Source organism: Schistocerca cancellata, chromosome 6, assembly GCF_023864275.1.
Source record: "Schistocerca cancellata isolate TAMUIC-IGC-003103 chromosome 6, iqSchCanc2.1, whole genome shotgun sequence".
NCBI classification, from domain to species: Eukaryota; Metazoa; Arthropoda; class Insecta; order Orthoptera; family Acrididae; genus Schistocerca; species Schistocerca cancellata.
In genome coordinates, this window is record NC_064631.1 from 613,600,296 (window position 1) to 613,614,834 (window position 14,539).

The 14,539-nt window shown below is 43.9% G+C and overlaps 1 long non-coding RNA gene across 1 annotated transcript in view; it reads left to right on the plus strand.

The window, feature by feature from the left end:
• The first annotated feature begins 364 nt into the window (after window positions 1-364).
• The window catches only part of LOC126191460 (uncharacterized), a 147,442-nt gene continuing 133,267 nt past the window's right edge, over window positions 365-14,539 (plus strand). The window contains exon 1 of the long non-coding RNA XR_007538348.1: window positions 365-479. This is a non-coding gene — a long non-coding RNA (uncharacterized LOC126191460). The remainder of the gene's footprint in view (window positions 480-14,539) is intronic.

Genomic DNA, 14,539 nt, shown 5'->3' on the forward strand with positions numbered 1-14,539 from the left:
TACAAAGGTTCCGTTTCTAGTGATTGAGACACGGAATCCTAAGAATATTTCCCCACAGTCGCAGCTACAAATGACGAGCAGCTGCCTCTTTGAAATATTGTGTAGTCCGCAGGAGTAATTTCGACCGTACAACCGAGTACCTTCGAAAGCAACCTCTAGTTCCACCGTTGTGCACACGCGACTATACCCTCTTATCAGAAGTTTTCCCGGTACTTTTGAGTTATCAAGCATTAATACATGGGAATCACAGCTGCGTTATCTGTAGATGCAACGACGCACAACATGCGACAATAAGACTATCACACTCATGTTCAGATAAAGTTCTCTGTACATAAAGTAAGAATTCCCAGCCCCTTCAGCAGTGCCCGATTTGACCTGCGCTAGAAGAGACGTTTGATAAAGCATGGCCGCCCAGAGAACAGTGATGTTCTTGCTTGTTGCTCTAGTTCTGTGCGTCCAAGTTCAGCGTGTCTTGTCAGGTTTGTTTATTCTGTGATGTACTTGCCTACGTGTATACCATGCAGCCGCTGTTGCTAATGGCTTAGCCGTACCAGCCTGGATAGAACGCAAGTGTCCCCGTCTCGGCTAAGCCGAGCTTTCGAACCGTCGCAGTCATGTCGCGGGCTGAGTAAGTCCGTGTCTCTGTCGTGACAGTGCCAAGTGGGGCTCATAGTTTTTCTCATTTGTGGCCGATATACGGTATTGATATCAACAACCGAGTGACGTATTCTATTAGAATACGTCACTATAGTTTTTTTCTCCTTACAAGTGTTCTTTATTTTTATTCTTTAAGTTACAATACTTCAAAATTATACAACATTATAAAGAAAGTACAGGTAAAAAGTGACATAGTATTACCAGAGTAAAAATTTTCACATACATTATTTAGCGCAAAAGAGTGGATCAGATGAAGACTATAATGTTGGAAACGCAGAGTAGTCTGACTGACAGACAGGTATAAATTGAAAAAAAATCTCATTTTATAATTGTAAACTTATGTTCCATCCATCCTAGTGCGCATTAAACACCGAGTATGTACTGAGGTGACAAAAGACATGGGATAGCGATATGAACATATACAGATAGCGGTAGTATCGCATACACGAGGTATAAAAGGGCAGTGCCGGAGTTGTCATATATACACAGGTGATTCATTTGAAAAGGTTTACAGTGACATTACGGCAACACGATGGGAATTAACAGATTTTAAACCGGCGGAAGTGGCCGAGCAGTTCTAGGCGCTACAGACTGGAGCCGAGCGACCGCTACGGTCGCAGGTTCGAATCCTGCCTCGGGCATGGATGTGTGTGATGTCCTTAGGTTAGTTCGGTTTAAGTAGTTCTAAGTTTTAGGGGACTGATGACCTGAGAAGTTACGTCCCATACTGCTCAGAGCCATTTGAACATACACTCCTGGAAATTGAAATAAGAACGCCGTGAATTCATTGTCCCAGGAAGGGGAAACTTTATTGACACATTCCTGGGGTCAGATACATCACATGATCACACTGACAGAACCACAGGCACATAGACACATGCAACAGAGGATGCACAATGTCGGCACTAGTACAGTGTATATCAACCTTTCGCAGCAATGCAGGCTGCTATTCTCCCATGGAGACGATCGTAGAGATGCTGGATGTAGTCCTGTGGAACTGCTTGCCATGCCATTTCCACCTGGCGCCTCTGTTGGACCAGCGTTCGTGCTGGACGTGCAGACCGCGTGAGACGACGCTTCATCCAGTCCCAAACATGCTCAATGGGGGACAGATCCGGAGATCTTGCTGGCCAGGGTAGTTGACTTACACCTTCTAGAGCACGTTGGGTGGCACGGGATACATGCGGACGTGCATTGTCCTGTTGGAACAGCAAGTTCCCTTGCCGGTCTAGGAATGGTAGAACGATGGGTTCGATGTCGGTTTGGATGTACCGTGCACTAGTCAGTGTCCCCTCGACGATCACCAGTGGTGTACGGCCAGTGTAGGAGATCGCTCCCCACACCATGATGTCGGGTGTTGGCCCTGTGTGCCTCGGTCGTATGCAGTCCTGATTGTGGCGCTCACCTGCACGGCGCCAAACACGCATACGACCATCATTGGCACCAAGGCAGAAGCGACTCTCATCGCTGAAGACGACACGTCTCCATTCGTCCCTCCATTCACGCCTGTCGCGACACCACTGGAGGCGGGCTGCACGATGTTGGGGCGTGAGCGGAAGACGGCCTAACGGTGTGCGGGACCGTAGCCCAGCTTCATGGAGACGGTTGCGAATGGTCCTCGCCGATACCCCAGGAGCAACAGTGTCCCTAATTTGCTGGGAAGTGGCGGTGCGGTCCCCTACGGCACTGCGTAGGATCCCACGGTCTTGGCGTGCATCCGTGCGTCGCTGCGGTCCGGTCCCAGGTCGACGGGCACGTGCACCTTCCGCCGACCACTGGCGACAACATCGATGTACTGTGGAGACCTCACGCCCCACGTGTTGAGCAATTCGGCGGTACGTCCACCCGGCCTCCCGCATGCCCACTATACGCCCTCGCTCAAAGTCCGTCAACTGCACATACGGTTCACGTCCACGCTGTCGCGGCATGCTACCAGTGTTAAAGACTGCGATGGAGCTCCGTATGCCACGGCAAACTGGCTGACACTGACGGCGGCGGTGCACAAATGCTGCGCAGCTAGCGCCATTCGACGGCCAACACCGCGGTTCCTGGTGTGTCCGCTGTGCCGTGCGTGTGATCATTGCTTGTACAGCCCTCTCGCAGTGTCCGGAGCAAGTATGGTGGGTCTGACACACCGGTGTCAATGTGTTCTTTTTTCCATTTCCAGGAGTGTATTTTAAATACGGAATAGCAACTGGAGCTAGACACATGGTACATGTAATTTCCGATATCGGTAGGTAGTTCAATATTCCGAGATCCACAGTGTCAAGAGTGTGCCGAGAATACCAAACTTCGGGCATTACCTCTCACCACGGGCCGGCTGTTGTGGCCGAGCTGTTCTAGGCGCTTCAGTCTGGAACCGCGCGACCGCTACGGTGGCAGGTTCGAATCCTGCTTCGGGCATGGAAGTATTTGATGTCCTTAGGTTAGTCAGGTTTAAGTAGTTCTAAGTTCTAGGGGACTGATGACCTCAGATGTTAAGTCCCATAGTGCTCAGAGCCGTTTGAACCATTTTCTTACCACGGACAAGGCAATGGGCGGTGGCCTTCACTTAACGGCCGAGAGCAGCGGCGTTTGCATAGGATTGTCAGTGGTAACAGACAAGCGACACAGTGTGAAATAACAGCAGAAATCAGTGTGGGACGTAGGACGGACGTACCTGTTAGGTCAGTGCGGTGAAATAAGGCGTTAATCGGCTAGAGCGCCTTTCCCCTGCTTGTGGCCGTATGGACTGGACCCTATACGACTGGAAAACCATCGCCTGGTCGGATGTGACCCAATTTCAGTTGGCAAGAGCTGATGTCAGGATCGAGTGTGGTACAGGCCTCACGAGGCCGTGGACGCAAGTTGTCAGCAAGGCACTGTGCAAGCAGCTGGTGGCTCCGTAATGGTGTTGGCTGTGTTTATGTAGAGTGGACTGGGACCTCTGGTACAACTGAATCAATAATTGACTCGAAATGGTCATGTTCGGCTACTGGGAGAGCATGTGTTGCCATTCATGGACTTCAGGTTTCCAGACAATAACGGAACTTCTGTGGATGACAATGCGCCCTGTCAGAACATTCTGGACATTTCGAGCCAACGATCTGGCCATCCAGATCACCTGATATGAATCCCGTCGAAAATTTATGGGACATGATCGAGAGGTGAGCTCGTGCAAAAAATCCTGCACCGGCAACACCATGGCAAGAATCGTGGCTTAATATTTCTTCAGGTGACTTCCAACGACTTGTTGAGTCTATGCCACGTCGAGTTACTGCACTATGCCTGACAAAAGTAAGTCAGACACGATATCAGGAGCTATCCTATGACTTTTATCACCTCACTGTAAGCCTGCAGGAATGAATATTTTGATTCTATTCCTAAAGGCACTCGAATGTTCAAGATGCATTCCAAGTTTTATTAGTTTAACAGATCAATTTTGTGTTGTCAGATTCTGTTGTTGATTACAAACATGTACAAATGGTTCAAATGGCTCTGAGCACTATACGACTTAACTTCTGAGGTCATTCTGGTTTCCCTTTAATCCAAATAAATACAGTTTCATTAGATGATAGCTTACGTCTATTACGGGTATATAAAGTCAAGGGTGAGGGTGACATATAGGTAGATTTGCCAAAGTCTTTATTAGCATTCTCGGTAACATGATAGGTTCTGTAGGCGATGACATCTCGGTCTACGAAGCTCTCCAGGCCAGATACGTTTGGAACTCCTGATCCACCTCGTACAATAGCTACAGTTAACCAACCGTTGCCATGTGTGAAGGAATCATTGATGTCGATACTGAAGTTGAGTCTGCAACCACAGAAGACTGCTGGTCCATCAAGCAAAGAATGTGCTGCAACAGACTTTATAGTATTCTTCTTCTTGTCAGCAGCAGATGTTATCATTTCAACGTCTTCAATAGTTTTATAGATGGTCTGTCTTGCAGAATCAACTTCAGTATCGACATCAATGATTCCTTCACACATGGCAACGGTTGGTTAACTGTAGCTATTGTACGAGTTGGATCAGGAGTTCCAAACGTATCTGGCCTGGAGAGCTTCGTAGACCGAGATGTCATCGCCTACAGAACCTATCATGTTACCGAGAATGCTAATAAAGACTTTGGCAAATCTACCTATATGTCACCCTCACCCTTTACTTTATATACCCGTAATAGACGTAAGCTATCATCTAATGAAACTAACTAACCTAAGGACATCACACACATCCATGCCCGAGGCAGGATTCGAACCTGCGACCGTAGCGGTCGCTCGGCTCCAGGCTGTAGCGCCTAGAACCGCACGGCCACTCCGGCCGGCATGGGACTTAACATCTGAAGTCATCAGTCCCCTAAGCTTAGAACTACGTAAACCTAATTAACCTAAGGACATCACACACATCCATGCCCGAGGCAGGATTCGAACCCTGCGACCGTAGCAGCCGCGTGGTTCCGGACTGAAGCGCCTAGAAGCGCTCGGCCAACGCGGCCGGCACAAATTTGTACAATAGTCTATACGTCGCCACATCATTATCAGCTGGTAAGGTTTGTAGACTTGTTGGGAAGTGATGAGCAAATCCTCCAAGTTAAAGATAGTTTTATTTGCAGTGTATCCCTAACACACTCTAAAACATGTGGCTCACATCGCATGGAGTGAAGATATGGAGTTGTTTCTTTAATCAGGCGATGACTACACTTTAGCCTTGCAATAGCTATTGCGAAACTTCTTGTTTCTTTTATCCCAACATACCGGAGCGTTCCCGAGATTATTGGATGATTAAAGCATAACACGTTATACCCCACGAACAGCCCCAGAGGAAGAAACGACACCATCCGTCGATCGTATCATTGTGTGGTGTATGGCGTCATTCGGAAACCGTACGCGAGGTTTGGTCTCTCAGCCGTTGTCAGCTTTCCGAACTTACGCGTCGCTACTTTTCATTCAATCGGCTCATCATTTCGGCTCATGATACTGAGTCTTCACACAAAGGAAAAATGTCTGCCCAGGTGCTCCGCATGGCAGTCAAACTCGCTGATTCATCAGTTACACAGATGAATTACGCATATACCTGAAGACGACGAGTAGGAAACTCGTCTAAACGTTGCAACTACACGACACTACGACTTGCTTGATAACCGGAGAAATTTTCCCCCACACCTATATCTGCCTATGCTTTTAAATGTTCTTGACCTTTCGATCTTTCATACCGCTATCAGCTGTTATCTGACGTTACTGGGACCCCATTTGCTGATTGTTGCTTAGCGTGGGTGTCTGATTGCAAAATCTGTCTTTCATCCCCAACATTACGAATTTTCGATGTTTTCGCTTTATCGCGAATATTATGTCAGTCATTGCGACAGCTAATGGATTTGTGTAATTGTTGTGCTTCTTAATTAATTGGAGGGCTGATATGATGTGATATATTATGACCACTGTTTCTCCGACTTGGCAGATATTAAGGTTTCCTGTAAGGCAAGCAACTCATCTGATATTATGTAGAGTGTGAGTCCAGCTAATGTAAGCCTTGTTGTTTCAGTGATATACCCAGAATTGCTGCAACGGTTGTCGTTTCAACATTTGTCAGCAAAAAGCATAAATAAGGAATTATTAAGTAATGCATTTACAGTTCTTTCTGTGTTCTTTCTGTATATAGCTTTTACAAGCGTCAGAATTACCTTTTGGGCAGTGAATTTCCGATACTATGTTTGGTGGGAATATGTTTTCAAACGGGTAAATACGTAGATAGAATACAAAAATAGATATGGCGTTCATTCTATATTTACTATAAGGTCCGGCTTTTATAAAAAAAATAGACGTTTTCACTAAATCTGGTAGAGACAATGAAGTAATCTTGAGACAAGAAGCGGATGCATTGGAGAGTACAGAGTATCAAGAAAATTATTGCAGTGAATCAGCTTATATTATCATTTTGTATCCTCAGAATCTCAATTTATTTTTCAATTTAACGATGACAGTACTTACATTTCAATGTCCGACAAAAAGAAACGCCAAGAGTATTTTTTCTGAAACTGTGATTTTCTCTTTTATCATTAAATACTGACAGTATAGCATCTTGCTTTTCTTGCAACGCCACAGGTCCTGGTGTCAAAAAAAGTTAAATGACAACTAATAAATGGAAACACAATATTGTGTCTGTCCTACAGGTTTAATTTGCTGAACTACCAAATTTTCGGTTTATAAGACCATCATCAGACTTAATTTGTGAGCAATGTTGGAAAAGATGTTACTCTTCTAGACTGAGGTACAAACTCACAGTAAATGTTACAGTGCGTTGGTAATCCAGTTAAAACGGTAAAAACTGAACAATGTATTATTAAACGTTAAATCAACAATGCCAATAAAATAAAATTATTACTTGTTAAGACTACTAAAGAACAGCTTGAAAACCTATTATGTGTTGAAAATCCTATAGAAAGATAGAATAGGCAACTGTAACAACAGAATGTATGGAGTACATGCGCAATCACAATAAAATAAAAATAAATAATTGTAAGAAAATGAAAGAGTATATGAAGGGACAAACAGTGTGGGAAGTATTGGAAAACTGAAAGGGTTAAGTGAAGTTTAGACGAATCGAAGTACTGGACTGTGTTTGCACATTTAGTACTAAATCATTGTTGTGTGTCAGATATTTATTCGTGTCCAGGGCTTCCAACAGGTTGCGTTTTCGTAATTTTTTTGCTAAGTGAAGGTCATGTGACTGGCTGATACTTGCGGCCCTCATTCAGTACATGCTCAGCAAATGTGGAGCAGTAATTCTGCAGCCTCTACCTGTGTTCATTTTCAGCCAGACTAGTTGCTATATCTCTGCCTGACTGACCAATATAAAATTTATCAGAATCAGGACAGTAAATTTTATATACCCCATTGTTGGCTAGTAACTGGATGTGGTGTAGTAGGAAATCCTAAAGTTATAAGATATTAGTGTTTTTCCTGCACTCTGTGGTATTTGTCCTAAGAATAGTACTGTACAGCACTTGCTACTTACAGTGGAAGGGCAGGAGATGGGGCTCAGAGAAGGGATACAATTTTCAATGTTTATATCCTATGCAAGCTGTGTTTAGCCAGGACAGCATTGTCTGACTGTGCTTTGAAAACTTATTTGGACATGGGAACAGATATGAGACTGTGCTCCACTTAATGAAAAAAGTCGTGTTCGTGTGTTGCTGGGTATTGTGAGCAAGAAGGAATTACTGCGTCTGTAGCTGCACATTTTCTATAAATTTTGAAACAATATGTTTCTGGACTGTTGTCAACAGCTGGATCCAGAAGGTTTTATCGATTTGTTGCCAATTTAAATTTTGGCTGAATATTTTTATGTTGATAGTTTTAGTTGTGAATAAATGTGGCAAGCTGACTTGTAGTGACCGTTCACATATACAGTGATTATCGACATATGTGAACTAGTACTTAACATTTGCACTCAATAGTTCTCTGTTCAAAAAATGTTGTTCAAAATGGCCCAAGGATATTTTGGCATTTGTAGTTCAGTCTTGATGTGTAACACCTTTTCTAGCTTTGATGACGAAAGTTGAAACGTCCCCTTGGAAAAATTAATGAATTACTGTGCTGTTAAACCCCTTACGTTCTTTGATTTTCAAACAGCTGAGCAAAACTGAACGTACATTTCTCTCTTTACTTATTCTGATCATCAATAAACTGACACACAATATTTTTAGCACAACGCAATCTGACTTTCAGTAATCCCTACAAAAGAATGGTCCTGACTAACAATAACCTATACCTTTCATGAATCACTTACCTCACAAAAATCTTCGTTACTCGAACTACTGCAATACAACGGGGACCAATACTGCCAGCTACATAAAAGATTCTAACTACTGATAGGCATAGTTAGCAAACGAAAGATTTTGATAGATAACAAACAATGTATTTACCTTAATAGTGTTCAAAAGTCATAATATATATATATATCAGTTCATGACATCCAGTCTTACAAATTTACTGTCTCTGATGGACATACGTCCAGATCATCCGCTATCAAAACTCCGCCATCTCTCTCCCCACATCCACCACTGCTGGCGGCTCACCTCCAACTGCGCAACACTATGCGCTGTTCACATCCAACTGCCCAACTCTACAATAGCGAATATTACAACAATGCCAACCAGCCACAGACTGCACACAGCACAGCCAGTGATTTTCATACACAGTGCTACGTGGCGTTACCAATATAAAAACCTAAACAGCCTACTTACAAAAGTCAATTAAAGTCTGAAGATGTTCTTGTAAGCCGAAAAGTGGTCAACTAAATAAATAAACACTGTTTTTCTTTTATTGTTATGTAGTTCAACCAAGAAGCAACGAAATAATGAGTTAACAAGTGAAAAATGTTTGCTGCGTAGTTTAGTACGTTCAGTTGCATTAAAATTCTAGAATACGTAAAAAGACGTTGTGAAATTCGTTTTTAGGGCAAACATAAGTAATAAATAAAGACAAAGCAATTAATATTTCATAATTTCCGCGCGAACGTTTGTAACGTAGATGTAAAACATCAATAAATTCGGATCATTTACGCGCATATCAATACTGTTAAACAAAAGAACATTTGATTCTCCTCGCTAACGATATTAGTTCGTTGCTTTAGTTTACAGGTCAGTGACCCGATCCTCAACAAAGTGTTAACAGAATAACAGCAGCTTCGTAGTGAAATATTACTGCCTTTCACATATTTTTACCAATGAGTTTCCAAAAAAGTATGTGAGAGTCACTTACTTCGCCTATTCACGGTGCAAAAAAGTATTTTTACTCACGTAGTTTGAGAATGTGTTTAAATTCTCCAGTCAAATTTTAAATAAACCAAGACAGTCCCTATCCTTACAACACTACCTTATGTTATCTACAGGGTGTACAAAAGACGGCGACAACACTTAGTTTATGTGCCAGTCATTTTTCAAGACAGAACGTGTGTTTAGAAATTACATTGTCCATACGTTAACATTACACTCTTGGATAGAGAAACGGACAACGAATTATTTTATCAAAACGATTATGTTTCACTTTACGTAATACAATTTCATTGACTTCATAAAAATCCTATTAAAAGTATGTGTGGTAGATAAGCAGCCTTATGTTAATCAGAAAACTAAACAGAGTCCAGATAAATATTTGGTAGACTGGAGAAACCTTATTCATGGCTGGAATATGCCCATAGGAAGAACGTTGAACAAAATGCGTTGACCTAAAAAGGAAATACTTGGAAAAGTGTGCATTTTTGTTACTAACTTTTGCTGCTAGATAGAGAATTTTTCAATTCGCGCTTGTATCCCTAAATTTCCGAAAGGCCCTTGATATCAATCCGCAGAAGCATTTGTGTGGTTTTATGGTTGCCATTACTAACTAGTGCCACAATAGCCCCTGGTTCAATTCCAAATGAGGACATTGAAAATCTCTGTGTTTGGACTCACTCCTTCATGAGAAGGAACGCGAATGCACTTGAATCCCAAAGGAACCTCTTGACGTGCCGACTGTCAAAGCTATTGACGTGTTGTCCATAGTACATCTGCCTAACAGCGAGCGCCCAGCAGAAATGTAGCAGCTGAGCATGGTAAGTCTGTCTTGTTATCGAAAACTAATCTCCTAACCGAATAAAATGGCTCTGCACTTAATATGGAACCTCTGAACAAATAACAAAAAGTGATATGTCTTAAGGACCTTACAACTTTTGTGATTTGATGTGGGTAACTATCGATTGACATACTATACTGAATTTCCGTGGTCCCTGCATGGAGCCGAGTGTTCATGGTGTATGGCAGGCGCGGCGACTGGTGTGATATCACAAATTTGTTACGTGGCCCATATTTCTCGTGGGCTCCTGGTGGGCAACGGTGACGTCAGGGTCGGCAGAGGTCGGGTGAGATCGACTCGGTTCGTGGTAGGCACGAGGTCGATTGTGCTTCTACTGAGGTAAGTCGCGTCCGACGCCATTGTTGACTACGTCCAGGGCCGGCGCTAGGCACATGCGAAACGTGCGGCTCCACGGGGCGGCACTTTCCGAGGGGCGGCAAATCTGACGCTCCCCCTCCCCCTTTCTTTAATTTTTTTTTAAGGACAAACTCAACATTAATGCCCAAGAGGGGATTCGAAACCAAACCTCGGAGGGAGCGGCTTCGGGAACTGTGGCATGGCGCCTCGACTACCAGCCGACCGCTCCTGTTGAACAAGGGGAGGGAGGAGGGCTACTTTCTTCCTCACCACTGTGGCAGCACCGCCGTGTTTACGCCGGAGGAACAGAGAGGGGGAAGCAGTCTGGCTTATTTTTATGAGTGGAGCGCTGCCAGCCTGTTACGCGCCGTGTGTTTATTCACAACTAATTTTGCAGAAGACGAAATCTAATTTGGAAATTTGAATGTAATATTCGATACTGCGGTTACATGTTAAGCCTGAAGCAATTTTGCTAAGGCCTTCAACGGCAGTTTCCGAGTGTTTTATTCTTCCAGCATTACGGAAAAAAATGGTTGACCATTACTACAGTCAAACATGTCCAACACCTACAATGGCTAGAAGTATTCCGAATGGATAAATACGCTGCGGATAATTACAAGGGACAAAGACATTGCCAATAAGCCTGGCATAAGTTGGGTTTCGACTTATTTTTGAAAATTTTTGCTATCCGTTTCTGAGTGATAGTCGGACGTTTTCGTTTTTGAGCCATGAAATACCTGTCTCCGCCTGCGTGTACAACAATTAAATTCTGACCGGCACTTTTGTTTGACGAAACTACTCCCACACTATCCTTTGCCGACATTTATTTACTGTATGACGCGTGTGAATCAATGTTTCATCTTAGTAAACTACTGATCGCTTTGATTCTGATGAAAACCTAAGAATTTATGGTCTTTTAGCAACAATGTCCTCTCGTCCGCACAAAACAAAATGTTAATTTTGACACCTTCTAAAACGAAAATCCATAGACAGAACATTGCTTCTATGGGTTTCCTTGCTAGCTTTAAAGCTCATTTCTGTGCGGCGCGGGATTAGCCGAGCGGTTTAAGGCAGTGCAGTCATGGACTGTGCGGCTGGTCCCGGCGGAGGTTAGAATCCTCCCTCGGGCATGGTTATGTGTATTTGTCCTTAGGATAATTTAGGTTAAGTAGTGTGTAGGCTTAGGGACTGATGACCTTAGCAGTTAAGTCCCATAAGACTTCACACACACTTGAACACTCATTTCTGTTTGACAAAAGTTGTGCAGTTTTCTCAAAGTTCGTATTTCTTTCTATTGTTCGTAATGCCATAGAAATAGCTGCCTGATAATACATTTATCCATATCATCGGTCACATACTTATTGTGAGCTTCTTGCTTCTTCGTGGGCGCTAGTTTAACCGAAGCCTCGCTGTACCTCGTCACGTGACCTAGTTCCTGGCACTGCCGCGTCACCACTTCGCCTTTCCAGGCAATAGGTATTGTTGCGTTCTGTAAAACGAAACTACAGAATTGGTTTCGGTAGTTGGCCGACGGAGTCAAGATTGGTCAGAAGGACTTTCACTGCGTTTCGTAAGAAAAATTGCGATTCATCGCTGACATTTCCTACAGATTTGTTTAAATAAAATTCCACAAACGTTCTGTAAAAAAAAAGGGGGGGCGGCAAATCAGCAGCTCGCACTGGGCGGCACTTGGGCTTGCGCCGGCCCTGACTACGTCGTTTAGACATTGTCGGTACCGAGCGATGGGAAACAGTCTAGCCGCAAGTTCGATGCGTGCAACTAGTGGCTCTTGCTTGTGGACGACCAAGACCAGTTAAAATGGAGGGGCAGCTTGACGGCCCCTACGTAATGTACGAGGTGGAAAACAATTTCAGTGTGTAGCTGATGCCATAGTTACGATGGACTTCTGTTCTTTAAATCTTCGTAGTAGAGAATGTGGTGTAACTGGCCTTCTGGGGAGCATGTGAGGCAGCGAAGGTGTGCTCTTTTAGAACACGAATTGTTATCCACAGGTGCACTGTGGATAATATCGCTGATCGTATCAGCTTCTTCCCCCAAGTGGCGAAACAGTGTTGAAGTGTCAGGTCAGAGGCGTGTTCTGAACACAATTTCGACACAAAGCAGCTCAATAGGCTGTGGAGCGGAAGGGGTAGGCTAGCAGTAGAACAGTACATCACCATTGACTAGACACATTTATTGAACACATGTCAGGTATTACCCAAAAGGAACAATCAGTACAAATTACAAAATAATATTCTTTTCCTTTAAGTCACTCAAACATTTAACCAGGCAAATAGCAATCATTTAACTGAAAGCCTTTTAAGAAAGCAAGACTAGAAAATTTGAATGATGAGTTAAAATCATATTTAAATAGGCTCTGACCGAGCACATAGTTTAAAACGAAATACTTCCTTTAACGAACCCGCGATCAAAATTACATAATCCTCAACAACCATATTACATCCAAGACATTTAAGATTAAACAGTAATATATAACATCAGCAGCGCGTTTCAGATGGACTGCATTGCAACAGTACAATACAAGTCCCTCAGGGGATCTCCCCACACAGGAACTTATTGCCGCAATCGACAAAATATCATCATTCCATGTAGAGACCGAAAACAAACTAAAAGCTCTCTTAAGTTTGGTACAGTTAATTCCCTTTCAACATAGCATACATCACAAGTTTAGCCCTAGGACGGCACCGACACCCCGCAATTTAGCACGCGAAAAACTACAGCGATTCACTCATCACGTATCCTTACACAATCCAAGAACACAGCCGGCTCCCCAATTGCGGAACATTTAACCACGCGCAGCGTGCGGGTTTGCGGGATGCTGATCTCGCCCTTAACCTCGAGTCCAGTTCAAATACTAGTCAGCCTACAATCTTGAACCACCATACACATTCCTTCAGTTACTGCATAGAAAGCCAATGTGATAGGCATACAGACCGGCATATGATAAAAGCTTAAGCAATTTCCTTATTAGACAACCCTTATGAATAGTAGCCGTAATAATTTTTTTACAAACGTGAGAACAGCCACAATCAAAAGACAAACAACGCCAATCATAAGGCCATTAGCACATATGCAAGTAGCAATGGTAACTTCTGCTTAGATGGGCTACAATCAGCGCGTGATTCAACACCAGAGAACAGTCTTTACAGCGTAACCATCAATACAATAGCAGATTACTCACACGTGTACTCCCCCACGATTTCGATTCGCAAAGCCATAGACAAAACATGGAGAACGTATCACTTAGAACAACATAATGGTGCTCCCTCAGTTACACCAAATAACTGACTCCCTTAGTTGCACAGCAAAGAACCAGACCTCATGAAACCACCACAGGTTTCGCCTCTAAATTGTCACAGTACAAGTGAGACTCAATCACAAATTTAATTTTAAATCAGTTCCCGTATAGTCAATACAAGCGCCTGATTTTCACCCGTTTATAACGGCAGGCAGCAACATCGCACGGAAAAGAGCGTAGACACAAGCTCTTACCAATTCTCTTCTCCGAAAGCAGCCACCGCAACTCTCGGGAACCACTGGGACATCCAATGCGAAAATCGTTACTCCTTCACACAAATTACAGGACGCCCGCTTCCCGCTGCTTGCTACGGCGCCTTCCGTTCAGAGCCAACTTGTATATCTCCATGCGAGAGGTCCGGTCCCACACTCGCTGCATCAACCGACAACCGCCTTCCACGACGTCCCGGAGCACACCACGCAGGACCTCGCCTCGTTGCTCCTCGCGTAGGCCCCAGAGGGCGCTGCTTACCGCTCTGACCACCACCACCTAAAGAGAAGGCCGCGGCGCGCTCTTGTGACGTCACGCGAAGCGGGCCGGGGTTGGATTGGCGCTGCGCTTAAAGAATCGAGACGCACGGCCTGCAAATCTTTGTCAAACGGTTTTACAGAAC